General features: G+C 53.3%; 1 protein-coding gene and 1 long non-coding RNA gene across 3 annotated transcripts in view; both read left to right on the plus strand.

Annotated features, from left to right (window-relative positions):
- The window catches only part of SMAD6 (SMAD family member 6), a 76,366-nt gene that overhangs the window by 40,965 nt on the left and 20,846 nt on the right, over nt 1–14,555 (plus strand). The gene's annotated exons all lie outside the window — the stretch shown is intronic.
- Nucleotides 2–7,754, plus strand: LOC119866923. Of its 2 annotated transcripts, none has more exons than XR_005381795.1 (3): nt 2–529; nt 5,751–5,876; nt 7,236–7,754. It is a non-coding gene; the product is annotated as an uncharacterized LOC119866923 (long non-coding RNA). The 2 variants fall into 2 exon arrangements; XR_005381796.1 differs by having other exon boundaries at nt 5,751–5,867.

Raw genomic sequence — 14,555 nt, forward strand, 5'->3', positions numbered from 1 at the left:
TGAGGATCATGCGGCATCAGATGGGGAGGCCCCTTGCAGTGCCTCTGGGGCCCCGTGGCACCCCCACCCCTCCCCTGCGCCCCACTTCCTGCAGCCACTTTGGAGCCAGAGACAAAGGCCCGCTCTGGGTGGAAGGTGCGGCCAGTGGGGATGTGTGCTGGTGCCTGGCTGGCGGGTCCTGATAAGAGGCCTAGGCTCCCTGTGAATCAGCAGGAGGTGCTGGGAGCTGGGGGAAGATAGGGTACGCTGGCGCCTGTCTCTTCTGCCTCTGCGTGCCCCCTCTGGGACCTCCCCAAGCCCTCTCGGATGGTGAGAGATCCCGTGGCAAATGCCAGACCTATAGAGAGAGCCTTGTGTAACTATGGTGACTCCTGTCCCATTATGTGTTTGCAAGGCTGGGGAATGTTCTGGCCCCAACAGACCCGAGATTCAGAAGGCCGTGGGACCCTCGGGTCCTCTCCTGGCTTGCAGGACAATGTGTAGGATGGGACACGTGTGGGTTTCTGGAAGTCAAAGGTCTCCCTTCCCGGTGAGCTGTTTGTTCCACATCCTCAAGGACCCTGACTTCACCCTATTGTTCCTGCTGCTGATAGAGAGGTTCCAAGCCTCTCTCTGGGTCTGTGCTGGGGTGGGGGTAGGGGGGTCCTGGTGTTAACAGCAGGGGGCCGGGGGTTTGGGGTTGGTGTGTGTGCACCTGCTTGTGAAAAGGCATCCGCTCACTTGTTTGCTTATTCAGGGAAGATGTCATTTGGGGACGCTCTCTTGCTATGCGGGAGGCTGAGATAGTGACTGCCTGTGCTTATGTATCTTGAGTTTTGTCCAACTGAGGTTCAGCTGTTTCTGGCTGTGGCCAACTTCATGCCCTTGGTGGGCATGGTGGTTAAACTGCTCAGGTGGCTCGTCAGGGATGAGCCATTCCGGTGACCCCAGTGGTGAATCCAGCATCTCCCCACTGGGGATTCAATGAGACAGTTGAGTCAGTGTTAAGTGTGAAGAATTGAATTCCCCAGAGTTGGCATTGGGGTGCAGAGGTGATCCCAGAATTCAAAGGCACTGGCTCTGAGAGATTAATCTTGTTTTAAAGCGTTAATAAGGGAAGGCTATATTCAGGCTACTTTCTGGGAGATACAAATGCATTTGGGTGTTGAGTGTGTCAGTTACTGGTTTGACAATAATCATAACGCAACATTCCTCTGGCCTGGTTTTCAGTTTACAAAGAACAATTCAATGATCCAATTGATCTTCTATGAGAAGCTCCAGCTGGGAAGACAAAACTCTTAGCTCCACTTGGCAAGTGGGGAGACTGAGGCTTGGCAGAGGGTACACAGTTTGCTGAGGTCATGCATCCAGCCGGTGGGGTGTAGATGAGCTTGGGCCTCTGGCTTCCAAGGCCTGGCCCTTGCTGCCACACACCCCAAGAGCCTCATCTGCCCCCCTGCCAACGAGCCCATCCTGGTTTTTGGCCCCCTTGGTGAGCAGGAAGCTTGGACCGGACTCCTCGACAACCCTGTGGAGTGGCCGGCCTTGTTCTCTGGGGTGTTCCCCAGTGGTTGAAGGACTTCACAGCCAGGGGGCTGGAGATGCTGTTTACAGAGCCCACCGGGCCGTTGTCACCCTCCCACCCATCCGCTAGCTTTGCTGCTTCACCTGGAGATTATTCACAGCAGATTCTTAATTCTGGGTTTGTTTTGTCCTGACACCTGGTTTCCCTCACGGTCACAGACTTGTGAAAAAGTTGAAAAGTGAGTGGCATGAATTTGGTAGAGGTTGAACAGAACACCCCACCTTGGAATGCGGGGTACATGCAGGAGACTTGGAGGTCATCAGGCAGCAGGGGTTATCTCCAGTGGTCCCTTCTGCTCCAGCCACCAGTTCCTCAGAGGATGGACTGTAACCATCCGACCTGTGTGGGGGGCCACGGGGTCACCCTTCTCACTCCTGCAGACATGGCCAAAAGTTTTCCCTGAGGGCTTTTTGGGTCCTCCCCCTCCCCTTTACCCCAGCGCTAGGCTGTGTTTGGAGGGCACACACAGCCACCCCCATAGCCTAGCTTGCCCCCCCCTGCATCCAAACCTCTCCCCAAATCATGAATCCTGCCTGGGTTCCATAAATCACCCTAAGAGCACATTCCTTGGGGGATTTGTAAAATAATCAAAATATTTGGGGAAAAGACCTTAAGATTACTTATGGCTATTAGTGGGATCCATATATTTTGGCACCAAGCATGGCTTAATTGAAAAAATATGTGTGCTTGGTGATTTCTTTCTTTCCTTTTTTTTTTTTTTTTTTTTTTTTTATAAGGAGTAAGCCCAGAGAGAAGGGTGGTTAGGGAAAAAAAACGGAGGAATTGAATATCAAAAGGGTTTGTGTGGAGGAGCTGTTTACAGAATTGTGGAAAATATAATGCTAAATGGAAAGTAAGCCCTTGCCTATATAGTCTGGGATTATTAATAGAACTGAATTACCACGCACATAATGAACCTTTTAAGAGACCTGGGACAGCTTTCCCCGTTGCAAAACTAGTTTCCTTCGAATAGCACCATTCACGCTGCTAAGGGCATTGGGTTACAACAATAAATAAAAATGAACAGTGCCCTGAGAAATTCAAGGAATGCACCAACGTTTCAGTGATTTAGTATGAGAAAACACTACTTAAACATTTAATTGAATCGCGTACTTTCATCTTTAAAATGTGAGCGTTTGAACTGCCACCTGAGTCTTTCTCTTCGCTTCATTAGATTGCCAGGCTCCTGGGGGGAGGGGTCGCGCTCCTGCCCCTCCCCGGGCTTTCCCCCCTTCCCTCCCCCTCCACTGCATCCAAACTCACTTTTGCCCAGATCATCAGGAAAAGGAGACTGGGCTGGGAGTTCCCTTGCAAAGCTGTAGAGAGAGCTGTAGAGATGAGGCAGGCTTTTCCAGATGCCCTGACTTGGTGTTAGCTTTCGGAGCCTGGGTAAGTCACTGCCCTTCCCTGAGACTCAGTTTCTCCTCTGTTAAAAGAGGGGCTTGGATTAGAGAGCTTCTGGATCTTTGTCACAGGACACGTGCCTGGTGCTCAGGTTCCCCAGGTGCTAATGTTGTGCCTTCCTGGTGAAAGATGATTGGCGGAGGAGCTTCTAAAGGCCCAGCCGGGTCTGGGAGGTCAGGGACACACTGACCACTGGGCACCTCCTGGGGCTGGGCCATGTGCTTGCTACAAGTTGCCTCATTGGATCCTCTAGGATTAGGGACGTTATGATTCTTTTTTTAAAAAAACAATGTATTTATTTATTCCTGAGAGGCAGAGACATAGGCAGAGGGAGAAGCAGGCTCCCCATGGGGAGCCCAATGCGAGACTCGATCCCAGGACCCCGGGATCACACTCTGAGCCAAAGGCAGACGCTCAACCACTGAGCCAACCAGGGACCTCATGATTCTAATCCCGGGAGGTGGCCTGGGCTGACACCTGCTGAAGGACGCCGTGTCCCAGGGTTGAGTCTGTGTGTGTACCCCGTCGTTCCAAGTTCCAGACAGTGGAGCTGGCGAGGGCCTACTGATGGGTTGGGCTCCGTGTCTAAGAGAATCGGGGGAGATCATGGGTCTCCCACACATGTGCCACCCTTGACCAGGTGCTGTCCTTCGAGGTTACTGTATGTAAATGAGAAGCACACATAGGCACTTCCTAGACTGTTCACTGCAGGCGGGGCTGTGGGTCTCTCCTCAGAGTTTAGCCAGTGGCCCTTACGGAGTGCCTGGCCTGCCCGGGGCCTGCTCTGAGCTGCTGTGGGGGATACAGAGAGGCTGTGCTCCACCTTGCCCTCGAGGGGCTCCTCGTGATCTGTTTTTGCACTAAGAGGAGCTGTGTGACCTTGGGCAAGTCGTCTGTCACTAAGACTCATAACCTCCATCTGGATGCCTAGGAGCCCCCCCCCCCCCCCCCCCCACCAAATACCTTTTTCTTGCTGAGTGTCTTCATGAACTGTTTTATGTCTTGCATCCCAGCTAGAGTTGAGTGTTTCCATGTGGCCAGTGACTACTCACGGAATGAGCCGTCCCAGGTTCATTTTGTTCCATCTGTAGGCGTCCCCCAGGAGCTTGGCCTGTGCCTGGCACGGAGGGTGCAAAGCAGAGAAGACCTGACCCCTGATCCCGTGGCACTTCCTGTCTCTCTAGGAGCCTGGGCTTGGAAATGGCTCCTGCAAGCTATGATTTGTTTGGTGCCAGGGCAAGGTTTTCTTAGCTTGGCTATTCCCAGAAGCAGACCCTGAGACAAAAATCTGAGTGCACAGTTTATGGGGGTAAAGGGTGGGCTCAGGAAACAGTAGTAGGAGAGCGGGGAGGGGGCAGGAGCATGAGGAAGCCAGGTAGTGTGTGGGCACTTGGAGCTGAATCCTGCTGCGAACTTGGGGGAAATAAATCCAGCTCCCCTTGAAGTTATCCCACCCGAGGGCCGAGAGAGCTGGGGCATTCGCCTGCCAGTCCTGGGGTATTCATTTCTAGCACTTCCCAGTCGGCAGGCAAAGCAAGGACCCGGTGGCCAGGGCGTGGCTTTGGACAGAAGCAGGTGTTGGCATTAGGAAGCCAGGCCGTGCGCTGGCTCCGTGAGGGCCTGGGGGACGTGGGCAGAGCGCCAGCAGAAGCTCAGCTCATTTAACCGGTGTTTACTGAGCACAGACTATGCGGCGGCAGGTGGGATGGGGTCTGTCGCTGCCTCTTTCACAAGAGGACACTGAGGTTCATAGAAACTAAGACTGAAACCTGGGGCTCCGGAGGGCCTGGGCCACACTGCCTTCCCTGACAGGTGTGGGTGTCAAGGTCAGTGCAGATTGCAAAGCCAGCCTGGGGGCGGGGAGGAGGGGAAGCCCTAGCAGGGTGGGGAGATGGACCAGCCGAGTCCCCTGGCGAGTCCCCTGGCGAGTCCCCTGGCGGTGGCCCTCACCTCTCGGGCAGGCTGCTGCATCAAGATCCTGAGCTTGCTAGGGCCCTACGCACTCAACTGCAGCTCCTGATTCGCGCAGGAGCGTCTGAACCCCCCTGGCCCTGGCGGGGTAGCAGTGCTGGAGGGGCTTTGGCTGCCAGCCAGCCCAAACCTTTGTTTTGTTGAGAAGAGGAAACGGTCCGGAGACACCAGTGACTTTCCCAAGTCACACAGTGACTTACTGACAGCTAGAAGCTCAGCCAGGCCCTGGATGGCCAGCTTGCTTTTCTTCCCACTCCTTCCGTAGCAAGCTGCTGTGTGAAGTACGCTTTATTGTAGTCGATTATAAACAATAAAAATCTCTTATATTTAGTGGTGCCTTTTTTTCCTTTTTCTTTTTGGATGGTGCTTTTTTTTTTTTTTAAGACTTTATTTATTCATGAGAGAGACACAGAGAGAGAGGCCAAGACACAGCAGAGAGAGAAGCAGGCTCCCTGCAGGGAGCCCAACGTGGGATCTGGGGACTCCAGGATCACACCCCAAGCCAAAGGCAGATGCTCAACTGCTGAGCCATGTGGGGGTCCCGCTTTTTTTTTTTAAAGCAGTTTACCTGGGGCGCCTGAGTGGCTCAGTTGGTTGTGTGTCTGCCTTTGGCTCAGGTCATGATCCCTGGGTCCTGGAATCAGGCCCCACCTTGGGCTCTCTGCTCAGCAGGGAGTCTGCTCCTACCTCTTCCTCTGTGTGCGCTCTCTCGCTCTCTCTCGCTCTTTCTCAAATAAATAAAATAAAATCTTAAAAAAAATTTTTTTTAAATGAAAGCAGTTTCAAACTTAGCTCTTCATTTGCTCCTTAGGCAAACTGTCATCGCCCACTTCCAAGCTGGAGTGATTGAGGCCTGGGAAGCTTGCTTGGGTCGTGGGATGCTCAGGGCAGTGATCGCTCTGCCATAAGCAGGACTCAAGTGGGTCAGGTGGGTCAGGTGGGTGCCAGAAGCCTTCTCTGGGAGGTTCCCTCCCTGCTCTACAATAGACCGCAGATGTTGTTGCAGGGAGGGTTCTGGGGAGAAAGTTGTGGGCTGATGTTGGAAGACTGGGGTTCGAGGCTTCTGCTGGCCCTGGCTCGCTGTGTCACAGTTGGGAGTCATGTCACCTCTGTGCTCCGAGTTCTTTCCCGAGGGTAGATGGTCTCACGTCACTCCCTCCTCCCGCCGTAGCTCTAGCCTCTTCTCTCAAAATGCTCACAGTTAATGGAAGCAGATTCCTAAATTAAAGATTACGTCCAGAAATGTGTGATAAAGGTCTGAACAGATTGCTGTGGGATCCCAGCAGGAATTGCCTAGGCGAGTGTGGGAAGGCTTCATGGAGGGGGTGATATTGCACTCTGGGCAGGGGGCAAGTGAGAGATACTCCAGGGAAGGGGTGCAGGGGATGACAGTAGCATTTGCCAGTCATGTACCAAGGATGCCATACTTTCTGCATGTGTCTTACGCAGCCAACCCTGGGAAGGTTGTTTAATTACTACCATTTTGCAGGTGAGGTTCTCGGCCCCCAGAGAGGGGAGATAGCTTGTTTAGGGTCTCGGGATCAGGTTTTAAAGTCCCTTGGCTCCCTCCTGCCTGTCCCTAGCCTCCCATGCCACTGCGACAAAGGTGCCAAGGCCTGATCAGACCTTCCTGGCACTTTTAGCATCTTAGATCTGCAAGAGGTGAGGCTGTGAGTGGTCCTGTAAATAGGGCATGCCCAAGGTGGAAGGGGACAGTCCCAGTGCCCACCTCAGTACCAGCCACCTCGTCCCCATAGCCTGTCCTGGTGTCATCCTAGCTGTAGGATCTGGACGGATTTGGGCCTTCTATGAGTTGGGCATCTCCAAGGAGCCCCAGAACCCTTAGCACCATCCCTCGGGCACATCTCTCCACCTCTCTACTCCTTCCTTGGCTCCCTTGGGAGCCTCTGACATATGCCAGGGGCAACCAGGTGTGGCCAGGGTGGCCTCGGCATGCCTGCTCCTCTTCTAAATCCCCGGGCAGCCTTTTCTAAGGGTCTGGCTTCATGGGCCTGAGTTGTCGGGCCTCATTCAGCTCAAGACTTCATCCCACAGGCAGGGTCCCTGAAAGCTCTAAGAAGGGAAATGACTTGCTCCAAGTCCTATCATACTAGGGATTGGGCCAGATCCGTGGCTAGGAGCAACCGTGGAGGACCTCTAGCCCTTCACCATGGTAGGATGGTTAATGGGATCCAGTATTTGCCCCCACCTTGCACAGCTCAGGGACCCTCCATTGCAAAGGTCCTCACAGACTTGAGGAGGAAACTTTAAAAATTGTCTCTCTTCTTCTTGCAAGGGCTTCACCACTCTTTTGGAGATTTGTGGCATAGGGGTTTGCTGAGGGAGAGAGCCGCAGCTGGCCGAGGCAAAACTTCCATTTCCTCGTCTACCTTCCTGGTACTGCCTGCCTTCATCATCAGGGGGTCCCAAAAGGCAACATGTAGGGTGCTTGGGAGCTCACGCTCCAGGGCCACAGGGCAGCCTGGCCCCTCCCATGGCTCATCTGTCCTAAAAAGGTAGGAATAATGGTAGTCTGACCTCATGGGAATGAGTTAATAATACAGGAATATAGTAAATGCTCCATAAGTGGGTAATATTGTTACCCAGTCCTCTGAGACACACCCCTCGTCTCTGTCCATCTGGCTCTGTTGTGTTCTCCGGACTCCCTCAGCCGCTGCCACTCTTACGGAGTGGGCTGGCCTCATGCTAGTGCTCTCCTGAAATTAAAGACTGGGGTTGAGCTCTCACGCCTACTTGCAAAAAGCTCAAAGTTTGCCAGGCTGCAGGTGACACTACCTGGGGAGTGGGCGGGCCCTCGCTGCCCTGCAGGAAGCCTTTTTTTTTTTTTTTTTTTTTTTAAGGATTTTATTTATTTATTCATGAGAGACTCACACAGAGAGAGGCAGACACAAGCGGAGGGAGAAGCAGGCTCCCTGCAGGAAGCCTGACGTGGGACTCCATCCCGGGTCTCCAGGATCATGCCCTAGGCTGAAGGCACGCTAAACCGCTGAGCCACCAGGGAAGACTCTTAAAGTGGACGGGGGTTAACACTTACTTCTTCCTGGACCAGCTGCTGCTTGCACACAAACACACACAGTGCACTCGATTCCTCATGGGACGTATATAACGGGCAGTACTTGGCAGGAGCTCAGTAAATGCTTGTGCCCGCTTTATTCTATGTCCCTCGGCCGTCTTATCAGGTGGGTGCCTTCTGTGCCAGGTGTTGTAGGGTGATGTGGGAAAAGGCCTCCTAGCTGTTGAGCACAGAGTCGGGCATTTTATCTAGAGTACCTCCTAATCCTTACAACCACGGGTTGGGGGGTAAGAATGTAGTTAATTATAGTCCCCATTGTACAGGTGAGTTCACTGAGGTTCAGAGAAAAGACACATGTTGTTGCACATTCACTGAGGTGACAGTGCAAGGGTTAAAGGTCTGTTTGAGACAACACTGCAGGGGATCCCTGGGTGACTCAGTGGTTTAGCACCTGCCTTCGGCCCAGGGCCTGATCCTGGAGTCCTGGGATCGAGTCCCACATCAGGCTTCCTGCATGGAGCCTGCTTCTCCTTCTGCTTCTCTCTCTCTCTCTCTCTGTCATGAATAAATAAATAAAATATTAAAAAAAAAAGAAGAGAGACAACAGTGCAGAGGACAAGATGAAGGCTTATGGCTCCCTGCAGAGGCAGCAGTGAGTAGCAGTGGGGCCGGCAGGGGGGCTTCTGTGGTTTGGGGGTATCGTGTGTCTCATCTTACCAAGGAGGTAAGACTTGGGGCTACGGGTGGCCTGCTTTGTTCTGATCCCCAATCCCCCCTCTGCCACTCACGTGCTGTGTGACCTTAGGCAAACCCCTTTCCCTGTCTGGGCCTATAAAGATTACACACTCATTCAGTCCCTCTTTGGATTTTCTGGAAACTCTGGCAGCAGATCAGTTGTGTGCAGAAAGGAACTGTCTCTTTATTGGTTCCAGTACTGTCCTTGCTCTTCAAAAGCTCCTTTGAGGTGTGGGGATCACGGCTCAGCCCTTGAGGGTCACCTTCATGTCGAGCGGCCACCACCAGGCCGGGGATCGGACAGAAATTCCTGTCACAGGAAGGTGCCCAGCGGGCTGTCATGGATTCACGAGCTCTGGCAGCATGAGTGCAGGGCCACACTCACCCCGAAACCCACAAACCACGGCCACTCTTGGTTGCTGGGCCTCAGTTTCCTCTTTTGTACCAGGAGAGGAGAGGGGATGACTTGGATCTGTGGTTTTCAAACTTTTGGGTGCTGCTCCAAAGCACGAGGGGTGGAGTCGCTGTACTCTTAAAACTACCTTAGATCCTGGGCTTAACAGAGAGATTCTGTGTAGGGGAGTCGGGGTGGGCATTCCACTGCTAAATAAGAAAACACATTTGAAGAACCAAGTAGATGATCCCTTCCCGACCCGGTCTCTTTTATGATGAACATATTATTCTGCTAAGCTCATCCTTGGATGAACCCCCTGGGATCCGCAGAGCCGGAGGACGGGGTGCTGGGTGGAGGATGGAGGGCAGGATCCTGAGTATTACGGGCCATATCCGGGATTGCTTACGTCTGTGAAATTGCCACAGCAGCCATCTGCTTACCTGCAGAAACGGCCCTCTGGGCTCCACGTGGAAGAGCCCACAGCACATCCTTGGGCTTGTGAGTGCTCCGTGTTTTACCAGGTGCTCACCAGTCATCTCCCAGCACCGGCCTGGGCAAGCAGCCACTGTTTCCGCCCGCCGGCCCCCTCCTCCCCCCCCATTTTAGGGATGAGGAGCTGAGGGCCAGAGGAGGAGGAGCCCTGGCCCAGGTGAGGGTCTGGGTGAGTGGCAGGGCAGTGGCAGTACAGGACGGGTAATCCCTCCTCCCTGGGTGCACGGGGCTTGGCCCCCACCTCCGTATGGGGCTTCAAGCCAGGGGAACCCACAGTGGGGTTAAACAGAAAGGCCTCCTGGAGGAAGGAAAAGATTCCCAGAGTTCTGTGCTTCAAGCCATTTTGGTAAAAAAACCTAATTAGAGGTGACAATGGTGACTTTGTCTGTGTGCTCACTTTTTCCCCCTCTTCCCCACACCTCCCCCTTCTCTCTGTCCCTCATTTGTTACATCCATGGGAAAACTAGGTAACGTTATAATTACTGAAAATATTGTGGGTCCGTGGAAGCTAGGGGGAGGGGCGTCCCTGGGAGTGCAGGAGGCCCTTCTTTAAAAAAAATTTTTTTTTTTTTTTTTAGGTTTTATTTTATTTTTTTCCTTTTGTTTGGAAACGGAGCCCTTTGCAGTCATGCTGTCACAGTTAAAATAAGGTTTAAATTACAGGCCAGCCCGTGGCTTTTCCCCTTTCTTTCAGAATTTTTGCCAACTTGCAATTTACTTAATGAAATCCTGCTATTCCGTTTAACGGGGATATTTTTTGCAGATGTTGATTTAACTTAGCTTTGCAAAATATGTGAACTGTACCGTTTCTTTTCCTATTTTTAACGGTCTCAGGATTCTGGTTCAGCAACTCCACAGGCTTTGCCATGCCAACAGCGGTGTTTACTCCCATCCCTTGAAAATATTTGTTTTCCATTGCTCTGTCCGCCCTCCCCTCGGTCCCACATATCCACAAAGGGGAGGGGTCCCCTGCCGCAGCAGCGTCTTCCAGCGGAGGCGCAGTCAGGTTTCGGAATGGTTGGAATTGGGCTGATGGAGCTGGAAGGAACATCGGAGCTTCTTACAGTCCAAACCCCTTGTTTTGAAGAAACAGACACTCAGAGTGGGGAAGTGACTTGCCTAAAGTCACACAGCAAATTAGGAGCAGGGTGGCTTGAGGCCTAAGCTGACTCCTCTGCACAGAGGTGAGAGTGGGGGACTGAGGGCTCTTGCCTTGTGGCTCTTTTGGCTGTTTCTGCTCCCCAGGAAGAAACTTCTTCCCCCAGGGAGCTTTGGGCCTGGAGCATCCTGTGCTGGGAGGGAAGTTCTACTTCATGTCTATCCGAGGCAGCTGTGACACAGTGGGAAACTCTCCCACGAAGAGTCCTGAGACCCTTGGGGCTTGGGGCAGAGCTTCTGCCGCCGATTAGCTTCTGTGACCTGGGGAAATTGCTTAATCTCCCCGAGCCTCAGTTTCTCCTTCTGTACCGTATGGGTGAGAGTCTCCCTCCCAGACCGTTGTAAGGGGAGGAGGAGGATGTGAGAAGGTCTAGCATAAAGCACAGCAGGTGTCCAGGGAATGCTGCTGTAAAATCCTCGCAGACTTTCAACTCTGGTACCCAGAGTAGGACACCGGCGGAGAGGTGTCTTTGGGTGTCCAGCGTCTGTGTCAGAGACGGCAGGAAATGCCCCTTCCCTTTCTCCTTTGGGGACCTCCTCCAGCCACCGTTTCTTTAATGAGGAGTCACCCAGAATGACAGGGACTTGTGTGGCGTCAGGAGACAGTGGACAAATATTTGGCATCTTGGGGCAGAGGCCCAGAGACGACAGCACAGCATGAGGCCAGGGCAGCACTCCTGATGGCTCCTGGAGGGGGGAGCATCTCACCCCCTGGGGGGGGGCCTGTCCCCCACTACCCAGGGCAGCACTCCTGATGGCTCCTGGAGGGGGGAGCATCTCACCCCTGGGGGGGGGCCTGTCCCCCACTCCCCAGGGATCACTCCTGATGGCTCCTGGAGGGGGGAGCATCTCACCCCTGGGGGGGGCCTGTTCCCCCACTCCCCAGGGATCACACCTGATGGCTCCTGGAGGGGGGAGCATCTCACCCCCTCAGGGGGGCCGTCCCCCACTCCCCAGGCCCCTGTCAGGGCCTCGCCCACAGCCTCTCAGAGGTCTCATGTGGCCCCTGCTCCGGGAGGGAGCCCCAGGCCATCCTGGGGGCGGGGCTGGCAGGAGAGCAGGGGCAGTGGTTCAGCGCAGGGGGCGCGGGGCTGGGCCTGCCCGGAGCACGCATTCCGCACACACGCCCTGGATGCCGGAATGTCCGCTGAGCTGGAGGAAGTGCTGGCAAGACAACAGAGCCGCGGGGAGCGCAGTGGGCCGGGCACTGGGGCCGGGGGCCCTCTGGAAACGTGGAGATGGCCTGGCTAGGGCCAGGGCGGGAGGGCCGCCGCCTGTGACCTCAGGGAGCCGCTTCCCAGTTTCTGGTCAGCCTGACGGAGAGGCCCGGAGCCTCCCTGCAGCAAACTGCCCATTATATAAACTCCATTTATATAAAGTTGTTGTTGTCTTCGTATCTGCGGGTGGAGGTGGTGGGAAGGAAAGTGTGACTGGGACTTTTGTTGACTCTAGAATTCATCATACGGATCCTTGTGTGTTCATGACTCTTGGTCCTTTAAAGCTCCTTTCTGTCGTTAAATATAAAATCGTGTGTCATCGCGCAAGTAATGGACTTACATTCTCTTTATATAAAATTCAAAATACACTGATAAAGCAGAAGTCTTCCTTTCTGCACCCCCCCACCCCCAAATCCCACTTTCTTCCTGGGAGTTAACTACTCTAAACGACAAAACATGGTAGATTAAAAAAACCAAACAACAAACAAAAAGCAGGTAACAAACGTAAGGCAAGTTTAGACACTAGCGACAATAGATGTAATAGAAGCTCTCAAGTATATGCTGGATTTCCAGAAGAGACACACCTAAACAAAATTATATAAGAAGGTCCAGGGGTCCCTGGGTGGCTCAGAGATTGAGCATCTGCCTTTGGCCCAGGGCATGATCCTGGAGTCCAGGGATCGAGTCCCACATCAGGCTCCCTGCATGGAGCCTGCTTCTCCCTCTGCCTGTGTCTCTGCCTCTCTCTGTGTCTCTCATAAATAAATAAAATCTTAAAAAAAAATAATAATAACGAAGCACCTTTATACACCTAACAGCGTAGCTTTGAAATATCTAAATCAAAGATCGACAGAAATCAGAAAAAGAATTTGACAAACCCTCAGAAGAATAAGACTTTATCACACAGGGCTTTCAGAACTTGACAGATCCAGTGGACAGACACAGAGAATCGTGAACGACACTGTAAACTTGTTGATATATATGTATTTTCAGACCCTTGTCTCACCGTACTATACCAGGTCTTTGCTCAACCCTTGGATTTTTTAAACTAGAGCGGTCTGTCTTATCTTAAACGGGCTTGACAAAGATCAGAAGAAAAAGCTCCAGAGCTTCAGCACTGCGTGCTTTGTGCAGTCCTAGATTCCCACTTAGAAAATCCACCTGCCGCCTTGTATTTGTCACTCCCAGGTGTGGCCACCGTTCCTACCCTTAATGAGCCAGTGGTCTTTGGGGGGGGTGGGGTGTGCACCCACGAAACAGCGGGGAACAGTCAGGTCCCTGACCCTCCGTGCCCACCTTTGCGTGGCTCCTTATGCCTGCACCACGACACAAGTGCTCAACACCAGTTGGATATTTGAGATCTTGTATGGTCTGGCCCTTGCCAACGTCTGTATGCTTTTTTCTCCATGAGCCCTACTGTGTTGTGTTGTCTGGCCACAGGAGACTGTTTTGCCTTGTCTTCTCCTGCCGGAGCACCTTGGCCCAGGCCATTCCTCACCCTGGAGCACTGCTTTCTTTCCCCTTCCCTTCCTTTCCCCTCCCCCACGCTTGGCTGTCCACCCCTAGATGGATTTGGGGGTCCAGCCTTCTTTGCCTCGTGCCCCTCATTCATAAATGAGCATTCTAATGCCCTTCGGTAGCCTCATGCTCTCTTCCCTGGACTTGGAGTTCTTAGGGCAGAGGTGCAGCTGGTCTCCTGATCCCCCGGGAGGACAGTTTTGTGCATAGTGTAGGTTCTGGGCAGTCCCGTGGGAGGAAGGCAGCATCTGTGGAGAGCCTCGCTGCCTGCTGCACTCCTGCTGGAGCGGAGAGAGAGGCCAGACTGAATGTTTGTGATTCTGGGCACCACCTTGGATTGGCCAAGAGGCCTCAGGGTCCCCCTTGTCTGCGAAATGGGGCACTAAATACCATCACCTCCTAGGGTTGTTATGGGAACTAGGTGTGCCTGGCACATGATGAGCTTGTAGGACATGTCAGCTATTAGCACAGAAGTCTCCATCTGACAATTCTTTGTTGTGGGTGCTCTTTTTTTTTCTTTTTAAAGATTTTATTTATTTATTCATCACACACACACACACACACACACACACACACAGGCAGAGACACAGGCAGAGGGAGAAGCAGGCTCCATGCAGGGAGCCTGATGTGGGACTCGATCCCAGGACTCCAGGATCACTCCCTGGGTCGAAGGCAGCGCTAAACCGCTGAGCCATCCAGGCTGCCCTCTTTGTTGTGGGTGCTCTTGATCCCATTTTGCAGATGGGGAACCCGAGGCCCAGAGGGGCTGAGGCCATTTTTTGGGATTTGAACCGAGGTCCTTGATTCCCAGTCTCACGTGGAGGTGCACACTGACTGACCCGAGGCTCTGTCCTCACACACACCCAGACACAGAGTCAGGGCCATCCGCGGTGGCTCCAGAGTGTCGCCTTCCCTGCCGGTCTCCCGGCCTGGCGCTGGGACCGCCACGTCCGTCTGATGCTAGGAAGTCCCGTTTGGTTCGGTCTCCTTCCTGTCCCTGTCATTCCTCCCTCGAGGAAGCCAGCTCTCTCACTACATGCCAGGCTGGTGAACCCTCCACTCTTGGGA

This window comes from Canis lupus, chromosome 30, assembly GCF_011100685.1.
Source record: "Canis lupus familiaris isolate Mischka breed German Shepherd chromosome 30, alternate assembly UU_Cfam_GSD_1.0, whole genome shotgun sequence".
NCBI classification, from domain to species: Eukaryota; Metazoa; Chordata; class Mammalia; order Carnivora; family Canidae; genus Canis; species Canis lupus.